General features: G+C 43.6%; 1 protein-coding gene across 4 annotated transcripts in view; it reads left to right on the forward strand.

The window, feature by feature from the left end:
* Positions 1 to 16808, forward strand: part of IL34 (interleukin 34) — a 79872-nt gene that overhangs the window by 26184 nt on the left and 36880 nt on the right. The window contains exon 1 of one of the 4 annotated variants that reach the window (XM_086688945.1): positions 8356 to 8682. The exons of the other annotated variants lie outside the window; for them this stretch is intronic. The gene's annotated coding sequence lies outside the window, so the exon portion shown is untranslated. Of the gene's footprint in view, positions 1 to 8355; positions 8683 to 16808 lie in introns of those variants that run through there. 4 annotated transcript variants of the gene reach the window in all.

Here is a 16808-nt window from a genome sequence, read left to right on the forward strand (position 1 = left end):
TATGAAAGTACTGAACACCGTAGCACTGTGTGCTTAAAAATGGTTAAGATGGTAAAAAAAAAAAAAAAAAAAGGTTAGGATGGTAAATTTTATATTAGGTATATTTTGCTACAATAAAAAAGTGATTTCGGACTGATAACTTGGGGATACCTTGCAGAAGCAAAAGCAGAACCTCTTCAGAGGGGGGGATACACCTTCAACCCAACTTGCTTGTTGAACTTGAGTAAAAAAGCCCAAGTTACAAAATGCACTAGGAAACCAGCAACCAGGAGGGAGTAGGCAGCAAGAACAAAAAAGAGAGCTAGAGGATCAATGTCTCCAGAATGTTACTGTGGAATTATTCATAATGTCAAAAAAAAAAAAAAAAAAACCAAAACAAAACCCCACCACCACGGCAACAGCTGGAAACAAAGCAGAGTCCCTCTGGCAGGAAATTTTGCATAGCCATTAAAAGATTCAGAAGGCTTTCCCTGAGGGATTTGATTATTGAGTGAGAAAAATAAGAAATGGTCATGGGTGCTATTATGATCCCAGTTTTTGCAAAGCAACCCCATAGCAAGCAAAACGTGACCCCAACCCCACACTTGTATATATGTGTGTATTTTTCTAACAGATAGGTGAGCATGAAAAAGGGAGTGAAGGCTGCCCATCAGGGCTGCTTGTTAGGGCTGCAGGCGAAGGAAGGGAGAAGGGAGAAGGAAGAAGAGGTGGAAAAAAAAGAGAGATTTCAAGACTGTCCTGAAAATATCTATAATGCTCAGCCCTCAGCATGCCTGTTATAAATCCTACTGATGGAGGATGATATCTGAATGTGAGAGATTGTGTCTAGAGGATAAAAGAAATTATAATACTGACTTGCAGATTTGCCTATTGTGAAGAAGGAAGACAAGTTACATGGATCTGGTTATTTGATTTTATTAGGACAAACGATCAAACTTCCTCTCTATGTGTATGTATGTCCACATATATTAGTGTGAACGAGGAGAAAGATGCGGAGGGCTGGGTGTTGACACTAGTAATACCATAAAGGAGAGAAGGAGGGGAAGGAAGTGCAAGAGAAAGATGTCAGATCTGGTGTCTTTATAAGAAGAGAGACACAGAGACACAAATATAGACATCTTTGTATTGTGTTGTTTTATTCGTGGCAACAAACTTACATTGATTTGAAATATGACAAATCTGGACAATTAAACAAATGAGTGAGCCAATGAAAAACTTTCACACCTTGCTTTTAAGAATGTCAAGTGGGGGCACCTGGGTGGCTCGGTCAGTTAAGCGTCCAACTTGGGGTCAGGTCATGATCTCACGGTCCGTGAGTTCGAGCCCCGCGTCAGGCTCTGTGCTGACAGCTCAGAGCCTGGAGCCTGTTTCAGATTCTGTGTCTCCCTCTCTCTCTGCCCCTCCCCATTCATGCTCTGTCTCTCTCTGTCTCAAAAATAAATAAACGTTAAAAAAAAAAAAAAAAAAAAAAAAGAATGTCAAGTGTCTGATCTCCTGGGAGGGCCCTTTTGCAATAGTTTTCAAGAATGTAAAAGTACCTGTCTCTACCTATGTACTTCCCCCCTGGGGGGAGGGGGAGGGAGGGCACCCAGCTGTCTGTACAGACAGTCATTGCTGCACTATCTGTGGAAGTTCATGATTGGAAATGGACTAAATGTTGAACAGAAGACAGATTATTTAGTCACAGTCACTGGAATACTTAGTCACTGGAATACTTCACAGTTTATAGAAAAAAAGAAGGGAGACAGTGCCACTGTCTTCTAGACAGGTTGAGTGAGAAAAGCAAGGCACAGAACAACATTCTGTTAACTTGCTAGGCCTGCAGGGGGTGACTGAAAACGGGCATGTTCTCTCTCACCTGTTTGGGAGGCCAAAAGTGTGAGATCAAGGGCCATGCTCCCTCTGAAGGCTTGGGAATGGGGGGCGGGGGTGGTCCTTCCTGGCCTCTTCCTAGATTCTAGTGGCTCTCGAAGTCCTTGGCTTTCTTTGGCTTGTGGATGCATCACTGTAGTTATGCCTGTTATCTTGTGTGTGTGTATCTCTCCTTAGAAGGACTTCCCTCACTGGATTTAGGGCCCCTCCTCAATCGAGCATGACCTCATCTTAACTCATTATATCTGTGAGGATCCTGTTTCCAAGTAAGGTCAAATTCTGAAGTTCCGGGTGGACAAGACCTTTTGGGAGCCACTCTTCAACACACTTGAAGCGCTTGTGATGTCCTAGTGTTGGATTAAAAAAAAGAGAGAGAGAGAGGGAGATATGTTTGTTTATGTTGGACACTCTGGAATGGTAGGAGGAGGCTGAGGCTGTGGAAAGTGTACCTGTGAGATGTCTCTGGAAGAAAGCATGTGAAGTCCAGAAGTAGCACCATGACAGAAAAGGGAGGGAAGAGGATTTCAGTTGGAGCCCCTTCAGTCTAAGTTTGGCCTTAAGGCCCACTGTGGGAAAGGCTGGTGAGTTGGGGTAAGGAGGAGGGAAGCTGGGTGTGCTGGTAGAACGATGGCTTATCCCCTGTGCCTTCCTCTTGAGGACAGATGGGCCTGAATGCCAGCCTCTGGGCCCCTTCTGATAACAACAAAGTTTTGAAAGTTCTGGAATAACCTTCCTTGCCTAGTCTGGGTCCCCTCATGGTTCTGTTTCTCATTTGTTAGAAGGGTGGTGAAGGCCTCTTCGGGTTCCTGCTCCCAGAAGCCTGCCAACCCCTCCCTGGTCTGTGCTGCTTGCTGAGGCACCTGCTGCCTTCTCTCACCAGCCTGCTCTGTGACCATGCCTCCCCCTCAGTGTGAGCTGCTCCAGGCTGGGGCTTGTAGCTTTTCATCTGGGTGTGCAAAGCCCTGGGCACACGGGAGAGGCTCCATTACAAATGCTGCACGTGGAACAGAATTTAACCCTGATGTGGAGACTTCAGAACCTGTTTTAAAAGTTTCATGTTCTTTTCAAAAAAAATTTTTTAATATATTTTTTAATGTTTACTCGTTTTTTTGAGAGAGAGATAGCATGGGGCTCAGTCCCATTGTGGGGCTTGGTTCCATGAACAGTGAGATACCGACTTGCGCTGCAATAAAAAATCAGATGCTTAACCTTTTGAACTACCCAGGCCCCAAGTTTCATGTTCTTATACAAGGAAACATAGACATGAGTGGGGTTCATGGTGGAACCAGTCCTTTGTCAGACTGGGCATGTGTGAGTAGGGAGGAGGGGATGTGGCCTGGTGGGGAGGCTGGCTCCTCCACCCTAGCCCTGCACCTTTACTTTCCAAGTGACTCAGGAACAGGGGCTGCACGTCTCATTCTTCCTTAGCTGTGACAATGATGCATGTTAGCAGAAAAGATACCCCAGCCCTTCACTGCATGCTTCCCTGGGTCTCCTCATGATAGGCGTAGCTGGGGATTTGGGGGGGCTTATGTTCCAGCAGGGGAGAGAGAGATGAAGCTACAGTGAGTGATTATTTAATCACAGGTGCAAGAGTTGTTACAAAGCATGGATCCACATTGCTTGTGGAAGGTGTAACAAAACCAATCTGACCAGGAGCCAGAACGGGCCATCTGTGTGCTGTGGCCTATGAAGGGCAGAGACATCCCCACCAGTACCTGTGGAAGAGCCCTACTTGAACCCAAACTCAACTAGTGTGAGGCCAAAGCTCTGCAGGAACATGGGCCTTGAGTGACTAAGACGCTGTCCACAGTGGGGACCTCTGCACACCCCCTCGTGTCGCTCTATCACTCCGCCCTCCACACCCAGCTTGAGGAGGAGTTCCCGAAGCTCCATTTCTGGATGAGGAGAGTGAGGCCTAGAGAAAGGAAATGATTTGCTCTGTGGGTCCCGAGTCAGGAAGGGGAGTCAGTAAGGAAAAGCCAAGGCTAGTTTTCCTGGCACTCTGCATGGGTCTACAAGTGCCCAGAGTCCGCCCTCAGTGAACCAAAAACTAGGAACAAAGCTGCTCTGTTCACCAAGAATTCCATTTTCCTTTGTTGTTCGCCACTAGGGACATTCCTGAATTGGTAAAAAAAAAAAAAAAAAAGGAGACTGGTTCAGCCCACGTTCTTGCAGTTGATGGGCCGTGCAGGGTCAAAGTCCCAGACTTTAAGGAACTCCCAGCTCAGAGATGAGGCAGACCAGATGCACAGGACACTGATCAGGCAAAGGACAAGGGGCACCAGGGGCCTGGGAGCCCAGAAGGACAGCTCCCTTGGAGAGGGGACAGCTGGAGCAAGCAGGAGGCGGGCAGTCTTAGGGGTCAAGGGTGACATATGAGAATCTGGGGTGGAGGTGTGGGCATGGGGCAGGGAGGTGGGAGGGCTTGCATGTAAAGAGGGAAGGGCATTCTGCTCAGGGAACAGCAAGTTCAAAGGGATTGAGGCCAAATATCATGGAGGGGTACTTGCTGCAGAGGTGGGGGCCTGATCCCCTGGCGATCCTGGGTCTGTGGAACAAGGCATCATGAGGGTCTTGTTCTGTGAAAGGGGAAGGCTGTCCTATAGGAGGAGGCTGTTTGAAACCTTTTGAGGACAGACTGAGAGTAGCAGAGAGCCCTCTTCTTTACCCTCAAATGCAAGTGTCTATGTGAAATATTTTTAAGAGTTTTTTTTTACTTCTAAAAAAATTGTTATAAGTATACATAACAAAAATTAGCAATGTAAGCATTTTTAAAAAGTTAACAATTCAGTAACATTAAGTCCACTTACAATGTTGTGTAACCATCACCACTTTCCATCCATTAAGCAGTAACTCTCCCTTCCCCCCTCTCCCCAGCTCCTGGCAACCACCATTCTTTCTGTCTCTATGAGTTTGCCTGTTGTAGGTACCTTGATTTATATGCAATGTTTAAAGAATAGCATATCGAGGTGAAATTGATGCATAAGAAACTATACAAAAGTGCGCAATTTGCTAATTTTGGATATTTATACTGGAACCCAGATAATGATTATATCAATCACTGCCAGAAGTTTCCTTTCACCCTTTGAAAATCCTCTCTCCCCATCCTCCCTCCCCAGACAGCCATTAGTCTGCTTTCTGTCCCTATAGATTAGCTTGGATTTTCTTGAGTTTTAAACAAATGGAATTACACAGTATTACTCTTTGGGAGATGTCTGGTTTCTTTCAGCATAACCGTTTTGAGCTTCATCCATGCTGTGTGTGTCAGTAGTTCATTCTTTCCATTGCTGAGTAGTTTTCTGTTGTATAGATCTGTCATAATTAAAATAATTTCTTAAATATAATTTATTGCCAAATTGGCACATTTACACACATTTACAGTGTGTAAAGTGTGTTGTTAAAATTTTTTTTTAAATGTTTATTTTTGAGGGAGAGAGAGAGACAGAGTGTGAATGGGGGAGAGTCAGAGAGACAGGGAGACACAGAATCTGAAGTAGGCTCCAGGCTCTGAACTGTCAGCACAGAGCCTGACGCAGGGCTTGAACTCATGAACTGCGAGATGATGACCTGAGCCAAAGTCAGATACTTAACTGACTGAGCTACCCAGGTGCCCCATCGTAATTTTTTTTCTTTTAATCCATTCGCCCGCTGATGTACATTTAGGTTGTTTCTAGCTTTTGGTGTTAGTAAATTGAAATGCAGTTGTTTTTTTTTTTTATGTGGATCTTGTGGCTTGAAACCTTGCTGAACTAGTTTCTTGGTCATTCTGTTCCCAATTTTAGGGGATAAACATTGAGGTTTTCACCATTTAGCTGAAAGTTTCTCTCATACATGCCCTATTTCAAGTTGAGGAAATTGCCTTCTATTCATTCATAATTTGCTGACAATTTCTACTGGGTGTGGATGTTGGATTTTGTCAAAGGGGCCAATATCTATTTACTGCCATCTACGGAAGATGATCATCTGATTTTTCTTTTTTAGCTTACTAACATGGGGAATTTACAATGATTGATTTTCAAATGATGAATGAACCTTTCATTCCTGGTACTGCATGAGACTAGGAGATTAGAATGTGGAGATCATAGCTCTTGTCCCCCAGTGAGACCCAGCTTTGGGCATAGTCATCCCCATAGAGGACGGAAGGAGGGAGGGAGAGGGCAATGGGCAAGGTTGGGGAGAAGAGAAAACTGCCAGACACATCAGTCTTGGCCTGCCCAGGTGAGCAGCCTCAGGTGAACAGCTTCCGGGGAGCCTCTGGCTAACTGGGGGTGCAGGAGGCTCTACCCCACAGCGTGTGCAGGTGGGGCCAGGCGGCCACTGCTCTTCCTCTATCTTGCCTGGGAAGACACCAGGGACTTGCCCTAAGCATAGTGTGCTGCCCTTGAGTTTCCTGGAGCCCCAGACTCTGCCTCTGCTGTCAAGCTGAGCTGATAGTGGCCGGCTGTGGGTTTTGGCCAGTCTGTGCACCTCGTGAGGGGTCCTCTGGTGCAGTGGGCAATGGCCCGCCAGGCCAGGGACGTGTATGCAGTTCCTTCTCTGTGAAGTGCATATAATGATCTTTCTTTTCTGGGCTGCTGTATTCAGTGAACCCATGGTGACAAACCACTTAAATGAGACTAAAGCGTCCGAGGCTGGGATTTGAACCCTGATGCCCCTGTTCATTGGCTATGTGTCCTTCGGCCAGTGGCTGACTCTCTCAGCTTTATTCTCCTCATTTGTAAAACAGAGATAATGATACTGCAAGATGTGGGGGGTACCCATGATAATTTGGTGTCATGCAGATGAGCAAGTGTGCATTGAGCAGCGGTGCCCTGCACCTGGAAAATGTAAAGTAATTTCACAGGTGAGCAGAGCCGTTGCAGCTGTGGTAGCTGTTGGTAGAGACTGTCCTAGAGCTTGAGGAACCACAGAGGGGGCCAGAGGAGGGAATGGGGTCTTGCAAGGGGACAGGAACTTATCCTGCCCTGGCTTAAGTTTGCAGTGGTGTGTGTTTGGGCCTTGTGCTCTAAGGCTGGCACTCTCGGCAACCCTGCCAGACTGGCATGATCATTGTGCCCCAGTCAGGTATGGGTGGGGACAGGGTGGCTCAGCGCTAGAGCTAGGATTGGAAATCAGACACCCCTAGTCATTTTGAGAGGTCTGAAAGGGGAAGAATCTCCCCAGGATTGATGCTAACATTGGCTCCAAATTGAGAGGGTGATCTGAGAGAGGGAGCTGGGGGAGGAGACAGGAACCAGGTAGCCAAGGAAACTCTTGATGGATTCTTTCCTTCATCATCCTGCCCGGTTTTCCTCCTGCTTCTGGAGTACAGAGTATTTAACTGACCTAGGCCTTCTCTGATGGTATTTCAGCATCTGGTCCAAATGTCCAGTTCATTCACTCAGACGTTTTTCACCAGATGTTATGGTCTCCTATGTGCAAAGCTGGCATCAGGCTCCAGGGACATAGTGGTGAGAACAGAACTAGGTTCCTCCTCGAGGAAAGACAGATAACCCACAAATGAACACAGTTAAGGTAATGACACAGTGGCCGGTACTATGCAGAATTACCACAGAGGTGTGGGACAAGGAATGACCTGAGGTGGGCAGGGAAGGCCTTTCTATACAGGTGATGTTTGAGTTGACAAGAAGGAGTCAGCTGGGCAAAAAATCTGGGCTGGAACATTTAGGCAGAGGGAACGGGCAAAGTCCTTCACGAGTCAGCCTGATTTGTGGCGGGGCAGTCAGTGTGGGGACAGTGGGTGGAGCTGAGGGAAGGGTCACTTTGTAGCCTGCTGGGAAGTCAGGGGAGCAGTTAAGATGCACTCTAAGTGCAGATTCCAAAATTCTTCTGGAAATGAAAACAAAACAAAACAAAACTTGTATTCTTCCTTTACTTTCTCCCTTTTGTGATTTTTGGGGCCTCTTTTAGAAACACATCTGAGGTGCTCTCTAAACAGGAGGCAAGGGTTAGCGCCCACCAGATCCCCTTCACCAATAGCTGTAACCAATTTCCCAGCTGCTGTGGGGTGGGAGGGCCTGTAACAACAGCAGAACTGCCTCTTTCTCCAAGCCATCTTGCCAGAGATACTTGGGAGGTTACACCCCTCCACAACCCAGGGGGGCCACTGACTGAGTGAGGGCCCAGCCTTCTTGTCTCAGCTGGAGAGGGTACTCTGTGGTGCTATTTAAAAATGCTTCAGGGGCGCCTGGGTGGTGCAGTCGGTTAAGCGTCCGACTTCAGCCAGGTCACGATCTTGCGGTCCGTGAGTTCGAGCCCCGCATCAGGCTCTGGGCTGATGGCTCAGAGCCTGGAGCCTGTTTCCGATTCTGTGTCTCCCTCTCTCTCTGCCCCTCCCCCGTTCATGCTCTGTCTCTCTCTGTCCCAAAAATAAATAAACGTTGAAAAAAAAATAAAAATGCTTCAGAGCCTCTGGGACTGACCTCTATCCTGCTCCCAACACTTCCTCACAGGTTTCTCCTGAGAGCAAGCTCTCAGCGACTCATGTGGTGCTGAACCCCTGTCTCAGGCTCTGCTTCTGGGGAAGCCAACCTCAGGCAGGCCATTGGAAACCAGGTATTCTTTGGTTTAGAAATTGGGGCTCAGGGATCAGAGGACCAGGGGATCATTGTTCCTTCCAGCTCTGAAAGTCTCTAAAACGGTGTGATTTACTCAATCACACAAGTTAGTGGCAGAGCTGGTCCACAAACCATGCACAGTCTGGAGGAACCAGGGTGGGGTGGGGCCTGCTGGTGAATGTGGTGCAGAGGCCAAGGCCACAGCTGTGCTTTACCGGCAGTTGTGCTCCCAGATCAAGCTTCATCTCAGGTAAGTCTCTGTCTACCTTCATTAGTCCAGAGACCTTAGTTTCCTGAATTCCACCCCTTTCCCTTTCTTTCAGCACAATTCACTCTAAAGTGAGAGAGATTGGCAGCTCAGAGACCATGTATCCTGAAAAGAAGATGTTTATTAATCCAAATAAATCTGTAATAGAAACATATTTATTTTGAGAGAGAGAGAGCACGAATAAGGGAGGGACAGAGAGAGAGGGGGGGATCTAAAGCAGGCTCTGTGCTGACAGCAGAGAGCCCAACGTGGGGCTCAAACTAAAAAATGGTGAGATCATAATCTGAACTGAAGTCGGACACTTAACCAACTGAAGCATCCACGCACCCCCAAGTAAATCTGTAATTTGATGGGCTTTTTTTCAGGGTGATAAAGTGAGTTGGAAAAATGCAAAAAAAGCACAAGTCTATAGGTTTTGAGGTCACAAGGGAGACATGTATCAGGAGATTCCTTAGCTTTCCCAGGGATCTGCTTCTCTCCACCCTTCTCTCCTCATAATCAGGCCACCCAAGCTGAGAAATGCTTAGTGTCTTCCTCAGGTTCCTACAGCAGGGCCTGTTGAAAGTGTGTCACTGAAAGAGAAAGTGCTAAAGCTGAAGAAATAATTTTGCTAAAAGTGCATTTTAAAAAAGAACAGACTGGTAATCTGAGCTAAGTAAACCCCCTTGTGTGTGGCTTATTTCTCAGAAAAGTGGAGGACTTTCTAGGATTTAGTAAGTTTCTACTCTATCTACTAAAGGGTTAGCATCACTCATTGGTTTGTGCAATTTTTAATTTATTTTAATTTTTTAAAATGGTTTTAGTTTTGAGAGAAAGAGACACAGAGTGTGTGTTGTGGGGGAGCTGAGAGAGAGGGACACAGAATCTGAAGCAGGCTGCAGGCTCTGAGCTGTCAGCACAGAGCCTGACGCAGGGTTCAAACCCACGGACTGTGATATCATGACCTGAGCTGAAGTCAAACATTTAACCAACTGAGCCACCCAGGTACCCCTGGTTCGTGTGATTTTTCAGGGTAGTTCTGGGGACGGCTCAGGGAGGCAATCCTGAGGAGCCACCCTGGACTCAGCCTCATCTGGCTTCTGCCCTTACCATCCAGGGGACTTTAGGCAAATCAGTTACTTTTTCTCACAGTTTTCTGTCTGTAAAATGAATGGAGGTGGCTATTCCATGAACCTTGGCACTCAGTGGGTGTTCTGCAGACCAGTATCACCCACACTTAGGAGCTTGTTTAGAAATGCAGAGCCTCAGGCCCCACTGTAGACCTTCTGAATCAGAATCTGTATTTTAACAGGTTTCTCAAGGAACCCACTCACACATCACAGTTTAAGACGCTCTGTCCCTTGACCATATTACTCAAATGTATCCTCAAACTGCCTCCACATCACCCTGGAGTAGAAGCTTGTTAGAAATACAAGTTCATGGGCCCCGGACCTACTGAATCGCATGTCTGAGGGTGGGGACCGGGAGCCTGTGTTTTCACAACCTGTCCCAGTGACTCTTAAGCACAGTGACCTTTGAGAGGGACTGAAGTTCAAGTCTAAGAGGATTCTAGCCATGGTGTGGCTGTGCAGCGTCTGTCGTCAGCAGAGCTTGTTCTGTGCTGCTTTCCTGAAACGCTCACCTACCAACGCCTCACAGCAATTTTGTGATGTGGTTTTCTCCTTATCTTTGCTGTGTTACAAAACTGAAGCTTAAGGAAGGTGAAGCAAGTTGCTCAATGTTTTGTAATATTGACGTTTCTGGCAAAGTCAGTGAGCTGTACGGGGTCATAAAACTCTTAGTAAATATTTAACAATTACCTGATTATAAATGACAGAGGCTCTTGGAACAGGTGCTGGGGTTGATCTTGTGGGTCTTTTTTTAAAAAAAATTTTTTTTTTCAACGTTTATTTATTTTTGGGACAGAGAGAGACAGAGCATGAACGGGGGAGGGGCAGAGAGAGAGGGAGACACAGAATCGGAAACAGGCTCCAGGCTCTGAGCCATCAGCCCAGAGCCTGACGCGGGGCTCGAACTCACGGACCACGAGATCGTGACCTGGCTGAAGTCGGACGCCCAACCGACTGCGCCACCCAGGCGCCCCATTGTGGGTCTTGATCAAAGCTTAAGAGCTCATGAACTGCAGCTCGTTTACCATTCACTGTTTTGATTAGATAATACATTCATATTTTAAACATCTTGTAAAAAGGGGCTGTACTGAATGTTTTTCTTTTACTCCTGTTCCATAACCACCCAGCACCCTCTCCCATGCACATGTTTTCAGTTTATTGGGTCTAATCTAACTAAAGCTGATCCTTGGGAAAGCTGAGGAATATCCTGATACATGGCTGCCCTCATAACTCCCAAAATCTCTGGACTTGCCGTATGTGCATTTTTCCAGTTCACTTTATCACTCTGACAAGAAGTCCATCAAAATACAGATGTATTTATTTATTTATTAACAAGCATCTTTTTCTTTAATTTATTTTTTTTTAATTTTTTTTTTTAACGTTTATTTATTTTTGGGACAGAGAGAGACAGAGCATGAACGGGGGAGGGGCAGAGAGAGAGGGAGACACAGAATCTGAAACAGGCTCCAGGCTCTGAGCAGTCAGCCCAGAGCCTGACGCGGGGCTCGAACTCACGGACCGCGAGATCGTGACCTGGCTGAAGTCGGACGCTTAACCGACTGCGCCACCCAGGCGCCCCAACAAGCATCTTCTTTAAAGGATGCACTATTTCTGGGAATTTCTGAGCTGCCAGTCATTCATACTTTAGTGTGAATTATTCTAATACAGAATTTCTTTATGCAAAATATATGTGTAAAGTATATGCAAGTGTATATATTTCTGTATATTATATATATTTGTATGTGCTTGTATTTCCATGAAGAAATATATATATATATACACACACACATACACACACACATATGTGTATATATAAAAAATGCTTTGCTATCTCTGCTGAACACAGGTTTACAAACTAGAACACACACTTCATGTCTTGCTTGTCTCACTGAATATGTCATACTGTTCTATTGTGTGGTGAATACTCAGGTTGTATCCAGTCTGTTATGATAGACACTGCTTGTACATGTGGCTTTTTGCAGGTGTATATTATATATGCAGTATAGATTCCCAGAAATGGGATTCTAGGTATCTGCATTTGTAATTTCAGGAGATATTGGCAACTTGTCCTTCATCATAAGGTTAGTACCCATGTGCACCTCTGCCAGCTTTGGATGAGAAGTTACTATTTTCCCACATCTTTGCTGATGCAATAAATTGTCACATCACTGGACTTTTACCAATCTGATAGGTGAAAAATTGCCCCAACAGAGTCTTAATTTAAATTTGTTATGAAAAGTTTTAAACTCATGACAGATATCTTTAAGGACCATTTCTATTTCTTTTTCTGTGGTTGATTTACTCATATTCTTTCTTTGCTTTTTTTTGGGGGGGGTTTAAAATTAAACATATTTTTCAGTTTTATTGAGATATAATTAACATACATTGTATAGATTTATTTAAAATTTTTTTTAATGTTTTTATTTATTTTTGAGGGACAGAGGGAGACAGAACATGAGCAGGGGAGGGGCAGAGAGAGACACACACAGAATCTGAAGCAGGCTTCAGGCTCTGAGCTGTCAGCACACAGCACAACATGGGGATTGAACCCACAAACCATGAGATCATGACCTGAGCTGAAGTCAGATGCTTAACCCACTGAGCCACCCAGGCTCCCCTACATCATATAAATTTAAGGTGTATAGCGTAATGGTTTGACTTACATACATTGTGAAACGACTACCACAATAAATTTATTTTTCATTTGTTTTTAAAAATTTAATTCCAGTGTAATTAATATACAGCATTATATTAGTTTCAGGTGTACAATATAGTGATTCAACACTTCTATACATCACTCAGTGTCATCACGATAAGTGTACTCTTAATCCCCATCACTTATTTCACCCATCTCCCACCTACCTCCCCTTTGGTAGCCATCAGTTCTCTGTAGTTAACAGTCTTTTTTTTTTTTTTTAAGTTTATTTATTTATTTTTGAAATAGAGAGGGGGGAAAGAAAAGGAAGGAAGGAAGGAAGAAAAGAAAGAAAAAGAAAGAGAAAGAGAGAAAGAAAAAGAGAAAGAAAGAAAGAAAGAAAGAAAGAAAGAAAGAAAGAAAGAAAGAAAGAAAGAAAGAAAAGAAAGAAAGAAAGGCAGAGAGAGAGGTAGACAGAGAATCCCAAGCAGGCCCATGCTGTCAGCACAGGGCCTGACATGGGTCTCCAGCTCACTAACTATGAGATCATGACCTGACCCAAAATCAAGAGTCTGATGCTTAACTGACTGAGCCACCCAGGCGCTCCAGTTAAGAGTCTCTTCTTTTGCATCTTTTATTCTTTGTTCAGCCTTTGCTTATTTTCAAAATTAGGTAGTTGCCTTTTTTACTTCTAGGAGGTGCTTATCTATTTTAGGGTGATTACCCTTTTGCCTTTGATACAAGCTCTGTCCAGTTTAGCATTTTTTTTATTTTGTGGATGCTTTTTTTGTTTTGTATGTATAATTTTTATTTTTAAGCAGTCAGATTTATCATTCATTTCTTTTATGGCTTCTGAATGTTGACTTATTGGTACAAAAGTCTTCCCCACTTTAAGATAACAGGACATGTCCTTTGTTTTCTTCTATCATTTCCACATTCGGATGTTGATCCCTTTGTAATTTATCCTGATGCATGCTGTGAGGTATAGATCCAATCCCCTGCCCCATTGGCTATCTTTTCCTTGTGAAATGAGAACCTGCTTTATCATTTTAGCTCTTTTTTCACGGTATGGGAGTCTCTTCCAGATTTTGCTAGTCTTTTGCATTGGTTTCTATTGATTCATGTTCATTCATGTTTCCACTGTTTTGCTTGCTAAGGTTTATAATATTTAAAAATATTATATTAATATATGGAAGGACTGCTCCCCTTATTTTTAGTTCTCTTTTGGACTATTCTTGATTATTTTTCTATTTGAACTTTAAAATCTAGTATCTAATTACACACACACGTGTTGGTGTTTTTATTTGAATTGCTTTAATAAAAACTGAAGTATAACACACATACAAAGAAGTGAATAAATTGTAAGTATACAGCTTGATAAGTTATCATAAAGCAAACATATAGTAAACTATTACTCAGATCTAAAACTAGAGCATTAGCAATGTGCAGAAGCCCCCCTAGACCTCAACCTCTTCTGAAAAGTAGTCATCATCCTCGTTTCTTATGTCATAGATTGACTTTGTTGTTGTTTTTATATACATGTACTCTTTTGTATATGGATGGCTTCTTTGCTCCACAGTATATCTGTGAGGTTTATTTATCTTTTCTCTTGTTGATGGACATTTAAGTTGTTTGAGTTTTTGGCTATCGTGAATAACATGGCTATGGCCGTGGACAACTTTTGGTATAACACTGGGCTTTTGGTGTCCATATATACACATTTCTGTTGGATATTTACTTACAAGAGGAATGTCTGGGCCATGGGATGTGCATGTGTTCAACTTCAGAAAATGTCACCAACCCAGTTTTGCAAATAGATGTGTAACAGTTTACCCTCCTTCCAGTGGTATATGAGTATTCCAGTTATGCCACATCCTTGCAACACTTGGTTTTGTTGGTGTTTTAAATTTCATTCATTCTAGTGTGCCTTTGGTAATTAATTATGGTTTTAATTTTCACTTCTGTAATGACCGATGAGTTTGAGCACTTTAAATTTTTTTAATGTTTATTATTTTTGAGAGAGAGACACAGAGCATGAGCAGGGGAGGGGGAGAGAGAGAGAGAGAGAGAGGGAGACACAAAATCTGAAGCAGGCTCCAGGCTCTGAGCTGTCAGCACGGAGCCTGACACGGGGCTCGAACTGTGAGATCATGATCTGAGCTGAAGTCAGACCCTTAACTGACTGAGCCACCCAGCCACCCCAAGTTTGAGCACTTTAAAAAATACATGTGTTGGCCACTTAAATATCCTCTTTTGTGAAATGTATTAAGATTGCTTTAAATTTTCACATTAACTTCAGAGAATGGACATACATATTATGATGTTGAACCTTCCTATCCAAGAACATATGTTGTGCCATTAAAAAAAAGAAGAAATCTTCTATGTCCTTCGTTATTGTTTACCGGTTTTTAGTAAATACCTTGCATATTTTTTGATAAGTTTATTCCTAGATGTTTTCTCTTTTTTGTGGAGTCTTTTTCTGTCTCTTGTTTGTAGTAGTTTCTTAGTCAAATCTCTTGGATGTTCTAAGCTTATAATCATACCATATATAAATGGAAACAATTTTACCTCTTATCCAATTCTTATATCTCTGATTTTTTTTTAGCTTGTTTAATTTCACTCACTAGAACCTTCTGTATCGTAGGCACATGTGCCTGTGCTCTGACTTTAGTGAGAATGCTTCTGGTGTCTTCCAGTTAAACAAAATACTGGCTTTTATCTGAGTTTTATTTTACAGGTTAAGGAATTATTTATTGTTTTCTACTTTAATGAGGATTTTTTAAAATCAGAAAATGGTGTTGAAGTTTGTCAAATGTTTATTACATTTATGGATCTCCTAGAATCTATTATTATGTTGTATTAAGAAGTTTCCTAATATTGGGGCTCCTGGGTGATTCAGTTGGTTAAGTGTTCCATGCTTGATTTCAGCTCAGGTCATGATCTCATGGTTCATAGTGAATTCAAGACCCACCTGGGGTTCTGTGCTGGCAGCATGGAGCCTGCTTGGGATTCTCTCTCTCTCCCCCCCTCTCTCTGCCCCTCGCCCACTCTTGCATGTGCATGCTCTCTCTCTCTCTCAAAATAAATAAATATTTTAAAAAACATTAAAAAATAGAATTTACAAAAAAAGTTTTCCTAATATTGAACCATCGTTGCACTCCTAATAATAAATAAATAAATAAAATCTCTGTGGTCTCTTAATGTGCTATGCCACCCTACTGGAGACGCTTTGTTGACTGAGTCTATTGCCACTGTGGAGAGAGTCTGTGGACATTACAGTCATTACATATGGGCTGATGTGGCCTTTCCTGAAGTAAGGAGACATTGGTTTGGTTCTCTTCCAGGAAACCCAGCTCAAACTCTTTCCTGGTGTAATGGCAATAGAAACTCAGGTTGGTGTGCCTAGGTGGCTCAGTCAGTACAGTATGTAACTCTTGATCTTGTGGTCATGAGTTCAAGCCCCACATTGGGTGTAGAGCTTACTTAAAAAAAGAAAAAAGAAACTGGGGTTTTCCAACAGTTTAGCAATTTAGGAAAAACTGCATGATTTTAGCCTTTTTCATTTTATCTCCGTTGTTATGATTAATTTCAAAACAAAACATCAAAACCCCCAAAAAACATAACTAAACAATATTTATTATACTCAGTTTTGTTTATGTACTACTACAGAGGATGTTGCAATGGGCTTTAGACTCTCTGGGTTATTATAAATACAACTTGGGACTCACTGTCCTAATTTTTCTCAAGAAGGGGGAAAAAAGTTAAAAGAGTCTGGGGCTTGGTCACTGGAGGGATGCAGTGCCCAATCCATAGAAGAGGCATCCATGTGGCAGTGCAGTCCAGTGGTTAAGACAGTAGCTTCTAGGCCAGTTTGTCTCGGCTTAAATCCTGACTCTTCAATTTCCTACTACTTGTGTGATCTTAGACAAGTTACTTTACCCCTCTCGTCCTCAGTTTTCTCATCAAAAAGTGGGGATGATAACAGTTCCTACTTCTAGCCTTGTTATGAGGATTCAACAGGTTTAATACATGGCAAGTTCCTTGGCAGTAAATGTGGGAGAGGGGCACCTGGGTGACTCAGTTGGTTGAGTGTCCAACTCTTGATTTCGGATCAGGTCATGATCTCGGGGTTTGTGAGTTTGGGCCCCACGTTGGGCTGCATGCTGACAGAGTGAAGCCTGCTTGGAATTTTCTCTCTGACCCTCCGATGCTCACACTCTCTGTCTCTCTGTCAAAAATAAGTAAATAAACTTTAAAAAACACATGGGAGAGCCTGATTGGGGATTAAAGCATCCAGGGGGGATTGGGCCAGGTGGTCCCCCCCATCCCAGTGACCTCCATGACCTTTGCTGCCCTCAGTCCTC

Source organism: Puma concolor, chromosome E2, assembly GCF_028749965.1.
Source record: "Puma concolor isolate L17-30 chromosome E2, mPumCon1.1.hap2, whole genome shotgun sequence".
In the NCBI taxonomy this organism is placed as follows: Eukaryota; Metazoa; Chordata; class Mammalia; order Carnivora; family Felidae; genus Puma; species Puma concolor.